Source organism: Thermobia domestica, chromosome 9 (genome assembly GCF_964235325.1).
Source record: "Thermobia domestica chromosome 9, izTheDome1.hap1.1, whole genome shotgun sequence".
NCBI lineage: Eukaryota > Metazoa > Arthropoda > Insecta > Zygentoma > Lepismatidae > Thermobia > Thermobia domestica.
This window is the reverse complement of record NC_137462.1, coordinates 223263750-223278166: the sequence shown is the minus strand read 5'-3', so window position 1 is coordinate 223278166 and position 14417 is coordinate 223263750. Positions and strand designations below refer to the sequence as shown.

At 35.2% G+C, this 14417-nt stretch overlaps 1 protein-coding gene across 3 annotated transcripts in view; it reads right to left on the bottom strand.

Moving 5' to 3' along the window:
- The window catches only part of LOC145660611 (pleckstrin homology-like domain family B member 1), an 865216-nt gene that overhangs the window by 720742 nt on the left and 130057 nt on the right, over positions 1 to 14417 (bottom strand). The window lies entirely within an intron of this gene.

Genomic DNA, 14417 nt, shown 5'->3' with positions numbered 1-14417 from the left:
ATAAACGAATAATCGGAACACACTCACGCACTAATCATAATATTACGTATCCACATCTCACTACGACTGCGCGGTCCGAATTCCGAAGCCAAACTGAGGTGCTACACAAGGCGTGCAATAGGAGCTATTTCTTGGAAGCGATGACTCAAGAGGTGTCCGTAGAACATGACCACTCTTCTGACCCAAAAGCAACAAACAACATAACCTCTCACTCTATTTCGACAACAAAGAAAAGTTGAGATAAGGCCATTTAGAGTCACGTGCATGGTATTAGCGTCGCCTTGTTTGCTGACCCATTGTTAATCCGAAACGCAAGGGCGTAATTATTACGGTACTTTAAAACCAAAAATATCATGCTAAACGCTTTCATAGTAATGGTGTAGATTTCGGGAATTTAAGGCTTCTAAAAGTAAAATATTGAGTAAGAAGTTCTGGTTTATGAAAACTTGTTTCCGAAGAAATCCACCACACCGTATTATTGGCCAAAGTATTCACTTAACCCTTTTAAGTTTTTTCGTTCGTTTTCGACCGATATTGTAGTGTCTTAAAGATTCGATTAAAAGAGAATTAAGAATACTATTTAGTTCCATTTTTTTTCTATTTTCCAAGAGAGGAGGCATTCAAGAAATCCTTGGAAGGGTCTATACGCTTCCGAGCGTCAGAACATAGGGGGTATGACGTCATCAATTTACAAATTCACTTTTTTTACTGAGGTCTAACTTCAACATTTTTTGGTGAGCTTCTCTTTAATCCTAGAATCCTAACATTTTCCCTAAACAATCAGTGGACCAATTAGTTTTTATGAGAATTTTTTCGGATCTTTTCGTCAATATAGAAGGGGGGTTCAGAGGGACGAAAAGGTAAAAAAAAAGGATATTTTTGACCAAATATCCCACTTTCGCGATTCTTGCTCCGCTCGGCTACATGATAGGGACATTTGAGTGGTACTTTCTGAAAGCCTACTCCATTCTGAAGAGAACGACGTATGAATAATCATCCTACGATAATTAGGGACGTGTCAGGAAATTTTTGAAGTTTGTATAGTATCCTTGGGAAATTTCGGAAATATTCGCAGAAGATGGAAATATTTTTCCCACTCCGTCCTTAGTATTGAGGATAGGAAATTGGTGTTTGGCACAAGTAATTAGTACACTACGTAGTAGTTTTGAAAGCGATTTCCAGATCTCTATGTTTACCCAGGGCCGCACCAGAGGGCCCCAAAACGGGAAAAAAAGGATTTTTCAGCAAAAATCCCTATTTACTCAATTTTTCCCTCCTTAGGGACGTCCGAGGGGTATGAGGGTAATGCAATCTGGAAGCCTGCTCTATTCTGAAGAGAATGGTGTATGAATCGTGATCCTACGATAATTTGGGACGTGTCTAGAAATTTCTCAAATTTATATAGGGTATTCTGGGACATTCTGGGAATATTCGCAGAAGAGGAAAATATTTTTCTCGTCTTTAGTGTTGAAGATAGGAGATTGGTATTTGGCACAAGCAATTAGTACCACTACGTAGTATTTTTGAAAGTGATTTCTGGATCTCTATGTTTACCCAGGGCCGAGCCAGAGATCTCCAAACCGGGAAAAAGGGACTTTTTCAGCAGAAATCCCTATTTTCCTCAATTTTTCTCTCCTTAGGGATGTCCAAGGGACATGCGGGTGATACCATCTGAAAGGGTACTCCATTCTGAACAAAACGACGTATGAACCATATTTTTACGATCATTAGGGGCGGGTCAGAAATTTTTTTAAAATTTGTAGGGTGCATGTTAGGGAAATTTTGGGCCTTTTTTGATGCTCTCTCAACATCGGTAAAAAATTTTCCAGCCCTTACTATTCAAGACAGGAAATTCGAATTTGTCACAAGTAATTAGTACACTACGTAGTATTTTTCCAAATTTTTGGAGGTTTGTGCGCACACACGGTAGAGTCTCAGGGGGCCCGATTCTAAGAAAATCCCGATTTTTCCTCAAATAATTCCCTTCTGGCATATTATAGGGACATGTAAGTGGTACCGTTTGAAAGGCTGTTCCATTCTGAGAAAAACGATGTATAAACCATGATCCTAGGATAAATAGGGATGACACTGTCGCTGCTTATCCGAGACTCAAGAAAAACGCCGAAAAAGGCAAAAAAAGCAAGAATAACAATAAGCTGCGGTACATTAGAATGTTGCAGAGGCCCCGCATACTTGAGCTGACTGTGACAAGAGAATATCCTATCGCGGGGCCTGGGGCGAATGTTTATGTTCCTTTTAAATTTGGGAATTATCAAATAACAAAATTCGGTAAACGTTTTTCTAGGACCCATTGTAAATGTTGGTGTTCCTCTTATGGCCAAATATTCTAATTTTGAAGTTTATTGACCTATTTTTTTTTGATACGGCTATATAATTGAATGAGTACAGGATTTATTACTTTTTTCATAAGACACAGGTGTATTTATGTACCAACCTTAAATTTTGGGAGGGGTACATTTCTTATATCAATAATTGGTAATTGTTCTTAGAATTGGGTGGTCTCTCTTTCTTTAGGTAAATCATTGTCAAATATTAGTATGATCACGTGATCTGTTATTGACCTATGATGGGATTAGGTGTTCATGACATTGGTACATTTAAACTTTGTAGGATAATTTGAGAATTGTCAAATGAAATTACGTCATTGGTTTTGATTATTTCAGCCTATGGACCAAATATAAACGTAAGCAACACGATGTACCATGTGATTGACCTTGATGAGGTAGTGTACAGGGATTCATTTCCTTTTCAAAATTCCTGGAAGTTATCAAATAACACGTTGCTAGACAACAGTTGGTTCTGCTAAGATAAACAATTGACCTAATTGAGACCTAACTACAACATGTAATTATATGATTAATTCTAAGACTTAGGTATATCGAGATAAATATTCTTTTAATTTGGGAATTGTGATAAACGGAATTTTAACATAAGGTGCGAAATTTGAAACAATACATTGAACTTTAGTTAAGCTCATAGTCTAAGATCATTGGTGGTGGTTGATTTGACCTTGAGCTTTAGAAATCTGATAGCTACCTTATTGAATCTTATGATTTATAGACGAAAAGCAATACATGCTACAACACTGGCAAAGTTATTGTTGATGCAATTTGATTGGTTGATCACTATCTTTCGTGCAATCTGATTGGCTGATCACTATCTTTCGTGCAACCTGATTGGTTGATGATTTTCAAATCTTTGCTGCATTCAGTTTTAAGTTTTGTATAGCATTTAAAAATCTTGGTTTCGTTCAACATTTTGCACTCATTGATAAATATGATTAAAACCGTTTATTTGTTAATCGAATAATTAAAAACCGGATAAAGTTTGGCGGTTAATCGTGAAATGTTAAATTAGTTGAAATTTTTGGTTTGAAATTTTTTCGTTTGAAAATTTTTTGTTTGAAACTTTGGTTTATAATTTTTCGTTTGAAATTTTTAGTTTGAAATTTTTTTAAAAAATTTTTAGTTTGAAATTTTTCTTTCAAATTTTTTGTTTGAAAATTTTTGTTTTAAACTTTTTGTTTGTAAATTTTTTTGTTTCAAAATTTTGTTTGAAATTTTTTCGTTTGAAATTTTGTTTTAAAATTTTTTCGTTTCAAAACTAGAAATTTTTTGTTTGAAATTTTAGTTTTAAGAAACTTTGAATTTTTTGTTTAAAAATTTGGACATTTTTGTTTCGAAATTTTTTGGAAAATTTTGGTTTCAAATTTTTAAGTTTGTGCACTCATTAGTAAAGAACCGGAACTGTTTAGAAGAAAATTTGGTTTGAAATTTTTTTTGTTTGATTTTTTTTTAAAAAACTTTTTGTTTGAAATTTTTGTTTAAGTTTGGTTTGTCATTTTTTTAAGTTTGTGCACTCATTAGTAAAGAACCGGAACTGTTTAGAACAAAAACATCTGGCAACATTGTTTATGATGATGCAATAGTACACGTCAGAACGTGATAATGTAACGTCATCAGTTTTGCATCATACATAAGTATCGTTCGAGTTAGTATTCATGATAACGTCATCATGGATACTTGTCTGCAGTTTCTAAACACACGTGATGTGATGAAATCATTTACCAAGATTACTGATTTACAACAGAATGTACCTTATAGAATCTTAGCTAGCTAAATAATCCCTACAAAGTTTGGATTAAGAATCGTAGAGAAGCTTGAAAATGATAAGAATATAATTTTACCAGCAAGATATTTACCCATGGAAGCATCAAAACAAGAACTGTTACGTTTCTTAAATACTGGATTTGTATCTTTATGTTACGAAGGATTCTTGGGTCGAAGTAATCAATATGAATTTAGTACACAGTCTCATCTGTGAATTTGGTTTCTTCAGCAATTGTGATGAAATCATGAATTCAAACGTTACCACATTCGATGTCAGACGTAGCTGTATGCTGAAATCTTTAATCACAGAATGCGATCTATGAAGTTGGTTGGTCAGCATGACGTCAGCAAATGTGATGAAATCATTAATTCAAACGTCAGCACATTCCTTTCCAATGACTTCAGCCGTAGCTCTATGAAATCAGCAAATACCGTGTCAGCTCATGAAATCATTTGAGCAAGTGCGTTTCAGCAGGAAAGTTGTGTACTTCTAACGATAAAGAATTCCTCTTCGCACGCTATTATCCAATAAATATATTTCAAACAAAACATGTGATGATTGGTATCAGTGCTACAACATTTGAACCTGTAATTCGATTGGGCAAAGCAGAACAATTTGGTGTACAACTGACCTGTGAAGAATGGAAATATTATGTTCAAGAATCGACCAAATGAATGATTATTTTCATGATGAGCTAAATGAGACCATAGTGAAATCATTAGGCTCAAATCATGAGCTGGTGCTACGTACAGTTCTCGAGAAGAAGATGGTGCTGTTACGTAAAAAAAGTACATTGCATATCCCTCGCAACATGGTGTATCTAACAAAAACGGAATGGAACAAATTCATCAACGTATTCCAGTGTGTTAAACATGCAGTGGAAGTATGCAACAAAACAAGTATATTCCTGAAAAAGTACCATTTTGAGAAATGTGTCATGCATATTGTATAACAAGTATCTAGATGTGATGGTTGTCAACATCGTTCGTGGGTGCACACTTGTATTGATAAACAGTTTATTTGTGGTCAAATGGACATTGTTTCCACCTATTGACATTGCAATAGACCTTAAAAGCCTTCAATTGGAATTAAAATTATATGCGAAAGACAAACTAGTGCAAGAAGTTCAAAATACATTGTACCGACAATATCCACATCCTATATCTGGTGTGGATGTGTCATTAACCAGTGCAGTGTAATAAAATGATTTATTTCAATGACTTGTGTTTTTTTCATTTCAAGTACCCATGTTCTGACGTGTACTATTGCATCATGATAAACAATGTTGCCAGATGTTTTTGTTCTAAACAGTTCCGGTTCTTTACTAATGAGAGCACAAACTTAAAAATTTGAAACCAAAATTTTCCAAACAAAAATTTCGAAACAAAAATGTTCAAATCTTTAAACAAAAAAAATTAGTTTTGAAATGAAAAAATTTCAAACAAAATTTTGAAAAAAAAATACAAAAAGGTTTTCAAACAAAAAATTTTGAAAAAACAATTTCAAAAAAAATTTTCAAACAAAAATTTTCAAACTAAAAATTTCAAACGAAAAAATTTCAAACCAAAGTTTCAAACAAAAAATTTTCAAACGAAAAAATTTCAAACCAAAAATTTCAACTAAAATAATTTCACGTTTCACGGTTAACCGTCAACCTTTATCCGGTTTTTAATTATTCGATTAACAAATAAACGGTTTTAATCATATTTATCAATGAGTGCAAAATGTTAAACGAAACCAAGATTTTTAAATGCTATACAAAATTGAAAACTGAATGCAGCAAAGATTTGAAAATCATCAACCAATCAGGTTGCACGAAAGATAGTGATCAGCCAATCAGATTGCACGAGAGATAGTGATCAACCAATCAAATTGCATCAACAATAACTTTGCCAGTGTTGTAGCATGTATTGCCTTTCGTCTATAAGTCATAAGATTCAATAAGGTAGCTATCAGATTTCTAAAGCTCAAGGTCAAATCAACCACCACCAATGATCTTAGACTATGAGCTTAACTAAAGTTCAATGTATTGTTTCAAATTTCGCACCTTATGTTAAAATTCCGTTTATCACAATTCCCAAATTAAAAGAATATTTATCTCGATATACCTAAGTCTTAGAATTAATCATATAATTACATGTTGTAGTTAGGTCTCAATTAGGTCAATTGTTTATCTTAGCAGAACCAACTGTTGTCTAGCAACGTGTTATTTGATAACTTCCAGGAATTTTGAAAAGGAAATGAATCCCTGTACACTACCTCATCAAGGTCAATCACATGGTACATCGTGTTGCTTACGTTTATATTTGGTCCATAGGCTGAAATAATCAAAACCAATGACGTAATTTCATTTGACAATTCTCAAATTATCCTACAAAGTTTAAATGTACCAATGTCATGAACACCTAATCCCATCATAGGTCAATAACAGATCACGTGATCATACTAATATTTGACAATGATTTACCTAAAGAAAGAGAGACCACCCAATTCTAAGAACAATTACCAATTATTGATATAAGAAATGTACCCCTCCCAAAATTTAAGGTTGGTACATAAATACACCTGTGTCTTATGAAAAAAGTAATAAATCCTGTACTCATTCAATTATATAGCCGTATCAAAAAAAATAGGTCAATAAACTTCGAAATTTGAATATTTGGCCATAAGAGGAACACCAACATTTACAATGGGTCCTAGAAAAACGTTTACCGAATTTTGTTATTTGATAATTCCCAAATTTAAAAGGGAACATAAACATATAAAGGTAATAAATCTCTGTACATACCCATATAACGTGCTAAATACTTATCAAAGGGGGTCAATAACCTCCGAAATTTGATTTTTTGGTAGTTCTTTACCCATGAAAGGGAACGATGTGAACCATCCAAATTTATAGTGGTACATATTGAAAACCTGTACGAAGATACCAAATGCTTATATTAAACAGTTTCTAAAACTGAGTGGATAAGCCAAGATACCCCTTCCAAATTTTAAAGGGTGCATCAATATACCCAAGTCTAATGATAGGAAATGAACCTATATACATGACCATATAATCATATCAGATAATAGGATCTCATCAAAGGGAATAACTTAGGTCAAAACCAAACACGTGGTACAACATATAGCTTATGTTTATATTTTAGCAATTTTTTTACCCATGAAAGTGAACGATGTGGACCATCCAAATTTATCATGGTACATATTGAGGTTCTGTACTATAATACCGAATGCTTAAATCGAAAAATTTCCAAAATTTAAGGGGTGGGCCAAGGTACCTCTTCCGGGGTGCACCAATATATTCATGTCTTATGATAGGGAATGAACACCTATACATGACCATATAACCTTATAAGGTAATATGACCTCATCTACGGGAATAAAATGGACCAAAAACCAAACACGTGGTTGTATTAAAATTTGGCAAATTGTACCCATGAAAGGGAACGAGGTGGATCATCCAAATTTATCATGATTATATTGAGGTCCTGTACTATGATACCTAATGCTTAAATTGTAGATTTTCCAAAACTGAAGGGGTGGGCCTAGGTACCTCTTCCAAAAATTTCAAGGGGTGCATCAATATACCCATGTCTTATGATAGGGAATGGACCCCTATACATGACCATATAACCATACAAGGTAATAGGACCTCATCCAAGGGGATAAATTAGGTCAAAAACCAACACGTGGTACCGTACAACGTATTGCTTACGTTTATATTTTGGCAATTTTGTACCCCTAAAAGGGAACGAGGTGGACCATCTAAGTTAATCATGATACATATTAGGGTCTAGTACTATGATACCAAATATTTAAATTTGACAATTTCCAAAACTTAGGGGGTGGGTAAAGTTACCCCTCCCAAAATTTTAAAGGGGTGCATCAATATACCCATGTCTTATGAAAGCTAATGGACCCTTGTATACGCGCATATAACTATATAAGGTAATAACACCTCACCAAAGGGGATAAATTAGGTCAAATACCTCCGAAATTTAAATTTTTGGCAATTTTTTACCCATGAAAGGGAATGACATAGACCCCCAATACTACTAGAGGTACATACCATGGTCCTAGGCTACCATACCAAATTTTTAGATTTGGCAATTTCCAAAATTTAAGGGTGGTGGTCCTATGTACCCCTGCCAAAAATTAGAGGGGGTGGTCCTAGGTACCCCTAGGTCATTGACCCCGGGCCAAGGTCATTGACCTTTCACCTATGACGTCACAAAGGTCGGGGTCAAAGTCCAAAGTGAGATCAGGTGGGGCAAGTACTACTAAGGGTATCTGGAAGGCCCTTTTTTTTTTTTTTTTTTTTTTTTTAAGAAAAAGCGATATATGGCAGATGTCATTCATACGGTTTTCTCTCTAAGAAATACAAAATAATTTCCAAACAAAATAATTTCTAAACTTTTATCGTAAGAAAGCTAAAACATATTTAGGAGTCTTGGTCCATCTCTTATAAAATTTCTAATCATTTTCAAAGATTTCTACTTGAAATCATACTAACATACGACATTACCACAGTTTCACAATATATGAAATACAGTATAAACATTTTAAAAGAAAAAAATACTAATAATGAATCTAATCTAAACAAAATGCTAAGGATACCGTAGTTCAATTTGCAATCATTTCTGAATATATAAAGACTAGTTGAACATATAGATTACGTAACAGCATAGACTTGTTGAGTTGAACTAGACAGAATGTTATCCAAGAAATACGCACCCATGAGATCATACATTAGTATTCATGGATTGAAGCAAAATGTGCATGATTATGCCAAATTTTTTACATTTTTCATTCCCTTTAACTTTCTTTAAAAAATTTCGATTGCATAAAATCTTATCAGAAAGTTCTACGCATGATACGTCTTTCATATTGTACAAAACCAGTAGTAATAATTTGACAGTTTCTACGTTCATCTTGTTTCTGTCATCTGTCCACTCACGATTGAAATTGACACAGAAATGTAGCGGTTTACGTTGAATATAAGAACACTTTATCAACAAAGTCGTTTTAGATTTTTCTCCAATCAAAAAAACGGACGGTTTTTCGTGATTAAGAGATGATTAAGCGGGGGACGAATATAAGACATGAACATCTGGTGGTATCCGCTAAAATCAGGTAATATGGCAACCCTATGTCAGGAATCGCCTCCCAAACGTTGGCGTTGTTGTTTTGAAACACTCTGTACAAAATAATGCACCACGTTATTCTGAATTGATGCAAAAGTCTTACGTTTTTAAAGCCGCCTACATTATTCGTCCAGGAAGCAATCTGCCTCCACCAAACGATGCTTCTGGATCTGCTAATGTGTGGATTCATCATAATGTACAAACCGACTATATAGAACATATGCTACACTGTACACCGTGAGCATAAAGTCCTGCCCTGATTATAAAAATTTATTACGGAATAACCATTGGACAGAATAACGTAAATTCTGATCCGTTACATAGGTTAGTTTTTTAAGACCAATAGATGGCACTATTGTGCTGCCAAAATGTCTTGAGCCGTGGCAAAAATGCGAACTAAAGCTCACACCCTCACATACCCACGCGTTGAGCCAATAAGGGTTCAGGTGTTGCTAAGCGAGAGAAAGCGAGTGGAATTCCTTCAGCCGATAACAGCGCTTGCAACGGAAGACTAGGGATCAAGTCAATGTGGCATATCCTTAGTGCTACCCAAGAGTGACGCAATACGTTACTTGGCGCGCGCAGGTTAGTTCGCGAAATGGCATCGAAGCAGGAGAAAGCGCAATGCGTGCTGTGGTATCACGAATTAAAAAACTTGTATACTAACCTATGTAACTGACCAGTATTTAGTTTATTATGTCAAATGGTTCTTCTGTAATAAATTTTTGTAATCAGGGCAAGACTTTATGCTCACCCTGTATATTCACTGTCGAGGAAATAGATTTATTTCCGTTTTTCTTCTTCATTAAACTTAATGATTTCAAGGTTTCCCCGGGACAGGTTTCCCATACGCCCTAGATTCAAGCCCGGTCCGGAAAATTGTCTGGGATTAATTAATGCCCGAAATTTTAGGGAAAATGGAAGACTGGGAAAGTTCGTTGTGTTTGGTCAAGTGCTTGGGTTGCAATTCAGTCGTGGTGATATTTACGAAAAAATCAATAGCGATAAGGTGTTCTTCGCAACAATACTTTACGCAAGGAAATAATTAAGACAATAATATAAAAATATATTTTAAATATAGAAAATGAGCATAAGCATTTTTGGAACTTAAGATTAGACTTTTCTTAACTTCTCAATAAACACATTCTTAAAAATATCCAGAAATTATGGTAATCCTACCCCGGAAGATTTTGAATACGGAGGGTGAAAGTAGCAAAAATACTGGTAAGCCACGGTGAACATGATCAGAGATATGTTTGTGGGGGAATACTCCTCCTGAGCAACCCCCCTGAAATCACCACTGATTTGACTAAATTTATTTTACTGAAAGGCTAAATGGGGAGTTTGCGCCCATATCTGATTGCGGCAATGTGTGAACTAGTGGTCATTAATGAAAAGGAAACACGACAGAAGAAAATACATTTGGCTTAAAAATAATATTTTGCTACAATATTTTAGCAACACCGTACGTGATTAATATGGTTGAGGTTTTAGGTGTATACTATATCGTATAAAGTGTAAATTGCCCTATTCGTACGTTTAAGACCGTATGTCTCACAACTTTGATACAATAGCTGTCAGCAAATAACAAACAAGAGATAAAATTCAGGAAGAAATTGAACTTCCTGTGTGTGCGTGTGTGTCGGACGAAAAAGCAACCCCTTTCTGTAGGCTTTCATTTCTCCTCACAAATACTACTTTGCAATAACTTATCAGATGAAAAAAGTTGTTTGGCTAGTTTGGCTGCAATCATTGGAGAGGTGAAGGAACCGAACTGTCCATCACTACTTTTGATAATACCCGACACTACGATAATACTCGAATTTTCGATAATACCCGAAACCGATAATACTCGAAATGTCGATAATACCCGAAACTTCGATAATACTCAAACTTTCGATAATAACCGAAACTTCGATAATACTCGAAATGTCGATAATACCCGAAACTTAGATAATTTCAAATACTCGAACGGTTTCGAGTAACCGGTGACAACTCGATAAATTTTCACTCCCGAAGTTCGATAGGTCCTCAGCCTTATCGAACACCCCTACACGTATGATCTTTCTGTTTCTATATCATCCATTAATTGCAGTCTCCTTCGCCCCCTCCCTCTCTTTCCCGCCACAATACCCTCTACGACATCCCTTATGATACAATTTTTTCTTACACGATGTCCCAAACAATTTCTCTTCCTCTTCTTAATAATATCTAAAAGTGTCCTTTTCTCCCCTACCATTTCTAACTCTCTCTCATTCGTTTTCCGCTCGACCAAACTAATTCTTCCCATTCTTCTCCACACCCACATTTCGAAGGCTTCCAGTCTATTTTCAATACTTTTACGTAATGTCCATGTTTCCGCTCCATACAATACAACACTCCACACGAAGAAATTTTATGAGTATTTTTTCTCAACTCTTTATTCAAGGTCCCACTCGCACTTCATGCCATTACTAAGAATACTACCCAGGTATCGAAAACTATTCCCTTGTTCTATTTTCTCCCATCCCACTTTTATATTTGGCACAGACCCCTTCGTTCCAATCACCATGGCTTTTGTCTTTCTAACATTTATTTTCATCCCATATTCTTCAAAGCCCTTCCTAATTCTTTCTAACATTTTATTGATTTTCTTTTCAGATTCTGCAACAAGCACCATATCGTCTGCAAATATTATGCATCTAATCATTCTACCTCCTACCGAAATGCCGTCATCATCATATAGGCTCTTTTTCACTATCTCTTCTAAGTAAACATTAAATAGTGTTGCAGAGAGGTAGCATCCTTGTCAAACTCCCCTTCCAATTGCACTCTCTTCCGTCAGTTCTTCCCTATCCTAACACTTACTTGTTGGTTTATGTATAAGTTTCTTATGAGCCTTCTACCTTTCCATTCCATCCCTATCTTCGTTAGAACTTCCAACAATACTCAATTCACGCGGTCAAAAGCCTTTTCTCGATCAATAAATACAACATACACCTCCTCCCCTTTTTCTATAAATCTTTCACCGATCGCCCTTAATAATCCAATTGCATATCTTGTGACCTTGCCCCTTCTGAACGCGAACTGCTCCTCCTCAACTTCTTCATTTGTTCTTCCATATAACCTTCTGTTCAGTACTCGGAGCAGAATATTGCTGCATGAGATATGAGACTAAGGTCCGTTACATAGTCAAGCGGAGCTCCGCGCACCGCCGTCCACCCTCCACGCTACGCGTGTGTGCTTACACAGTCATCCGTAGCTACGCGCTACGCGTCACGTGATTATATACAGGATTCTTCTCAGTCAGTGTTGCGACTCAACATGAAAAGATCGAAACGACAATAGTGGAATCTTAATATTTCTGTAAAAAGAGAAAACGAAGAACACAGAAAAATAAGTGTCTCAAGATTCATCCCTTAGTTTCTCAAAGAAGTCACAACGGAACTTTATGCCTGTGTATATAGATTTGCAAGAAGACGAGAAGGAGTATTTCAATTCTTTCCGTACGTCAATTCAGTCGTTCGATGACCTAATTGAAAAAATTCCACCGAAATTATAAAAATGCAGTTTAAATAGGATACATATGCACGCTCTTAAAATACAGCACTTTCCTTTTTAAAATGTCATGACAGTGTTTCTTAACAAATGAAAATAACGAATGCTGCAACATTTGGTTAGAACTTCACATCCAATCAACTATTTAATAATAGAGATAAATTATTTGCCTCAATTTATCTTTTTTCATTGTCCATACCTTCATTTTTACAAATATATATATATATATATATATATATATATATATATATATATATATATATATATATATATATATATATTTTCCATATCTCGTCCCATGCCTGTTTACGAATGTTACGCTTTTTGTATTCCTCACAAGAGAGATCCAATTAACATGGTGTTAATTTAACCTCCGTGATAATCGAAACAAACTTAAATTTGAAATTTGCTGAAAGAAAGACGAAAAATTACAATAGCCACGTACTGTTAACAATGGCACATTAGAGGCACCATATGTAAAGTTCTAATTAAGCGAAGGCATTAATATTCGAAGTTGAAATTAAACGAAGAGTTTATAGCTAAATTAAAAATAACACTATAAAAATATGAAAATAGTATTATAGAACAGTATAAAATATTATTTAGCAACTCAATATCAAAAATAAGAAAAGAAATCTGGATCAATTTTCATTTTGCTTTTGCTATCATGCACGTTTCTTTTCAGTTTCTTAGCTATCGGTATCATGATTGTGTTAAGAAAGTCTTTTGGCCACTCTCTGTTCCATGTGTGTCATTGCACAGACGGAACAATTCTTTCTTTCCCTTGTCTCTCACATTTTTAATGAATTCGATTGGTATGTTACCTATTCCGGTTACCTTTCCATTCCTAATCTCGGATATAGCCTTTTCAAACTCATCCCGAAGAATACTAAATCCTTTATCATCCTCGCCTACTTCATTTTCTACTTCAACATTTAGGCTACACGGTCTATTCCTCTTCTCATATAAGTCTTCAACGTATTTTCACCTTCCTATGACCTCACTTCTCTTGCTGACTACCTGCCCATTCTTATTTTTTACTGCCATCGTAATACCCCCTTGTTTCATCCGAAATTCCGTAGATTTCATCTCTTTCTACATTTCCTCGTATTTCCCAACTCTTTGTAATTCTGCAACTCTATATCCTCACATTTTCATTTGTAAAACTCTTCCCTCGCTCTGTCTGTCTCTCTTCGTAATTCTTTATTTAACTTTCTGTACATATTTCTGCCCTCTTCTGTATCAACTTGTTTCCACGTCTTCCTCTTCCTCATTTTGAGCAGTATCTGCTCTGTAATCCATGGTTTCTTAGCAGTTTTGCGTTCGCGGCTAACCTACTGCTTCTTCTGCAGCCTACTGTACGAAACGTTTAATATGTTCCCACCGTGCGTTACTACCTGTGCCTATCCTTTCCTCGTTTGAACATTTTTCTTCGAAAAGATTTTTTATTTCCTCGTTTTTCAACTTTTCAGTATTCAACACTTTGTTGTCTACTTTTGTTCTGCCTACATTTTTCAGCTGAATATCTACTTCCGCTAGCACAAGATTATGTTCAGAGAAAATATCAGCCCCGGGAAGGGTCTTCGTGTTCTTTAAGCTATT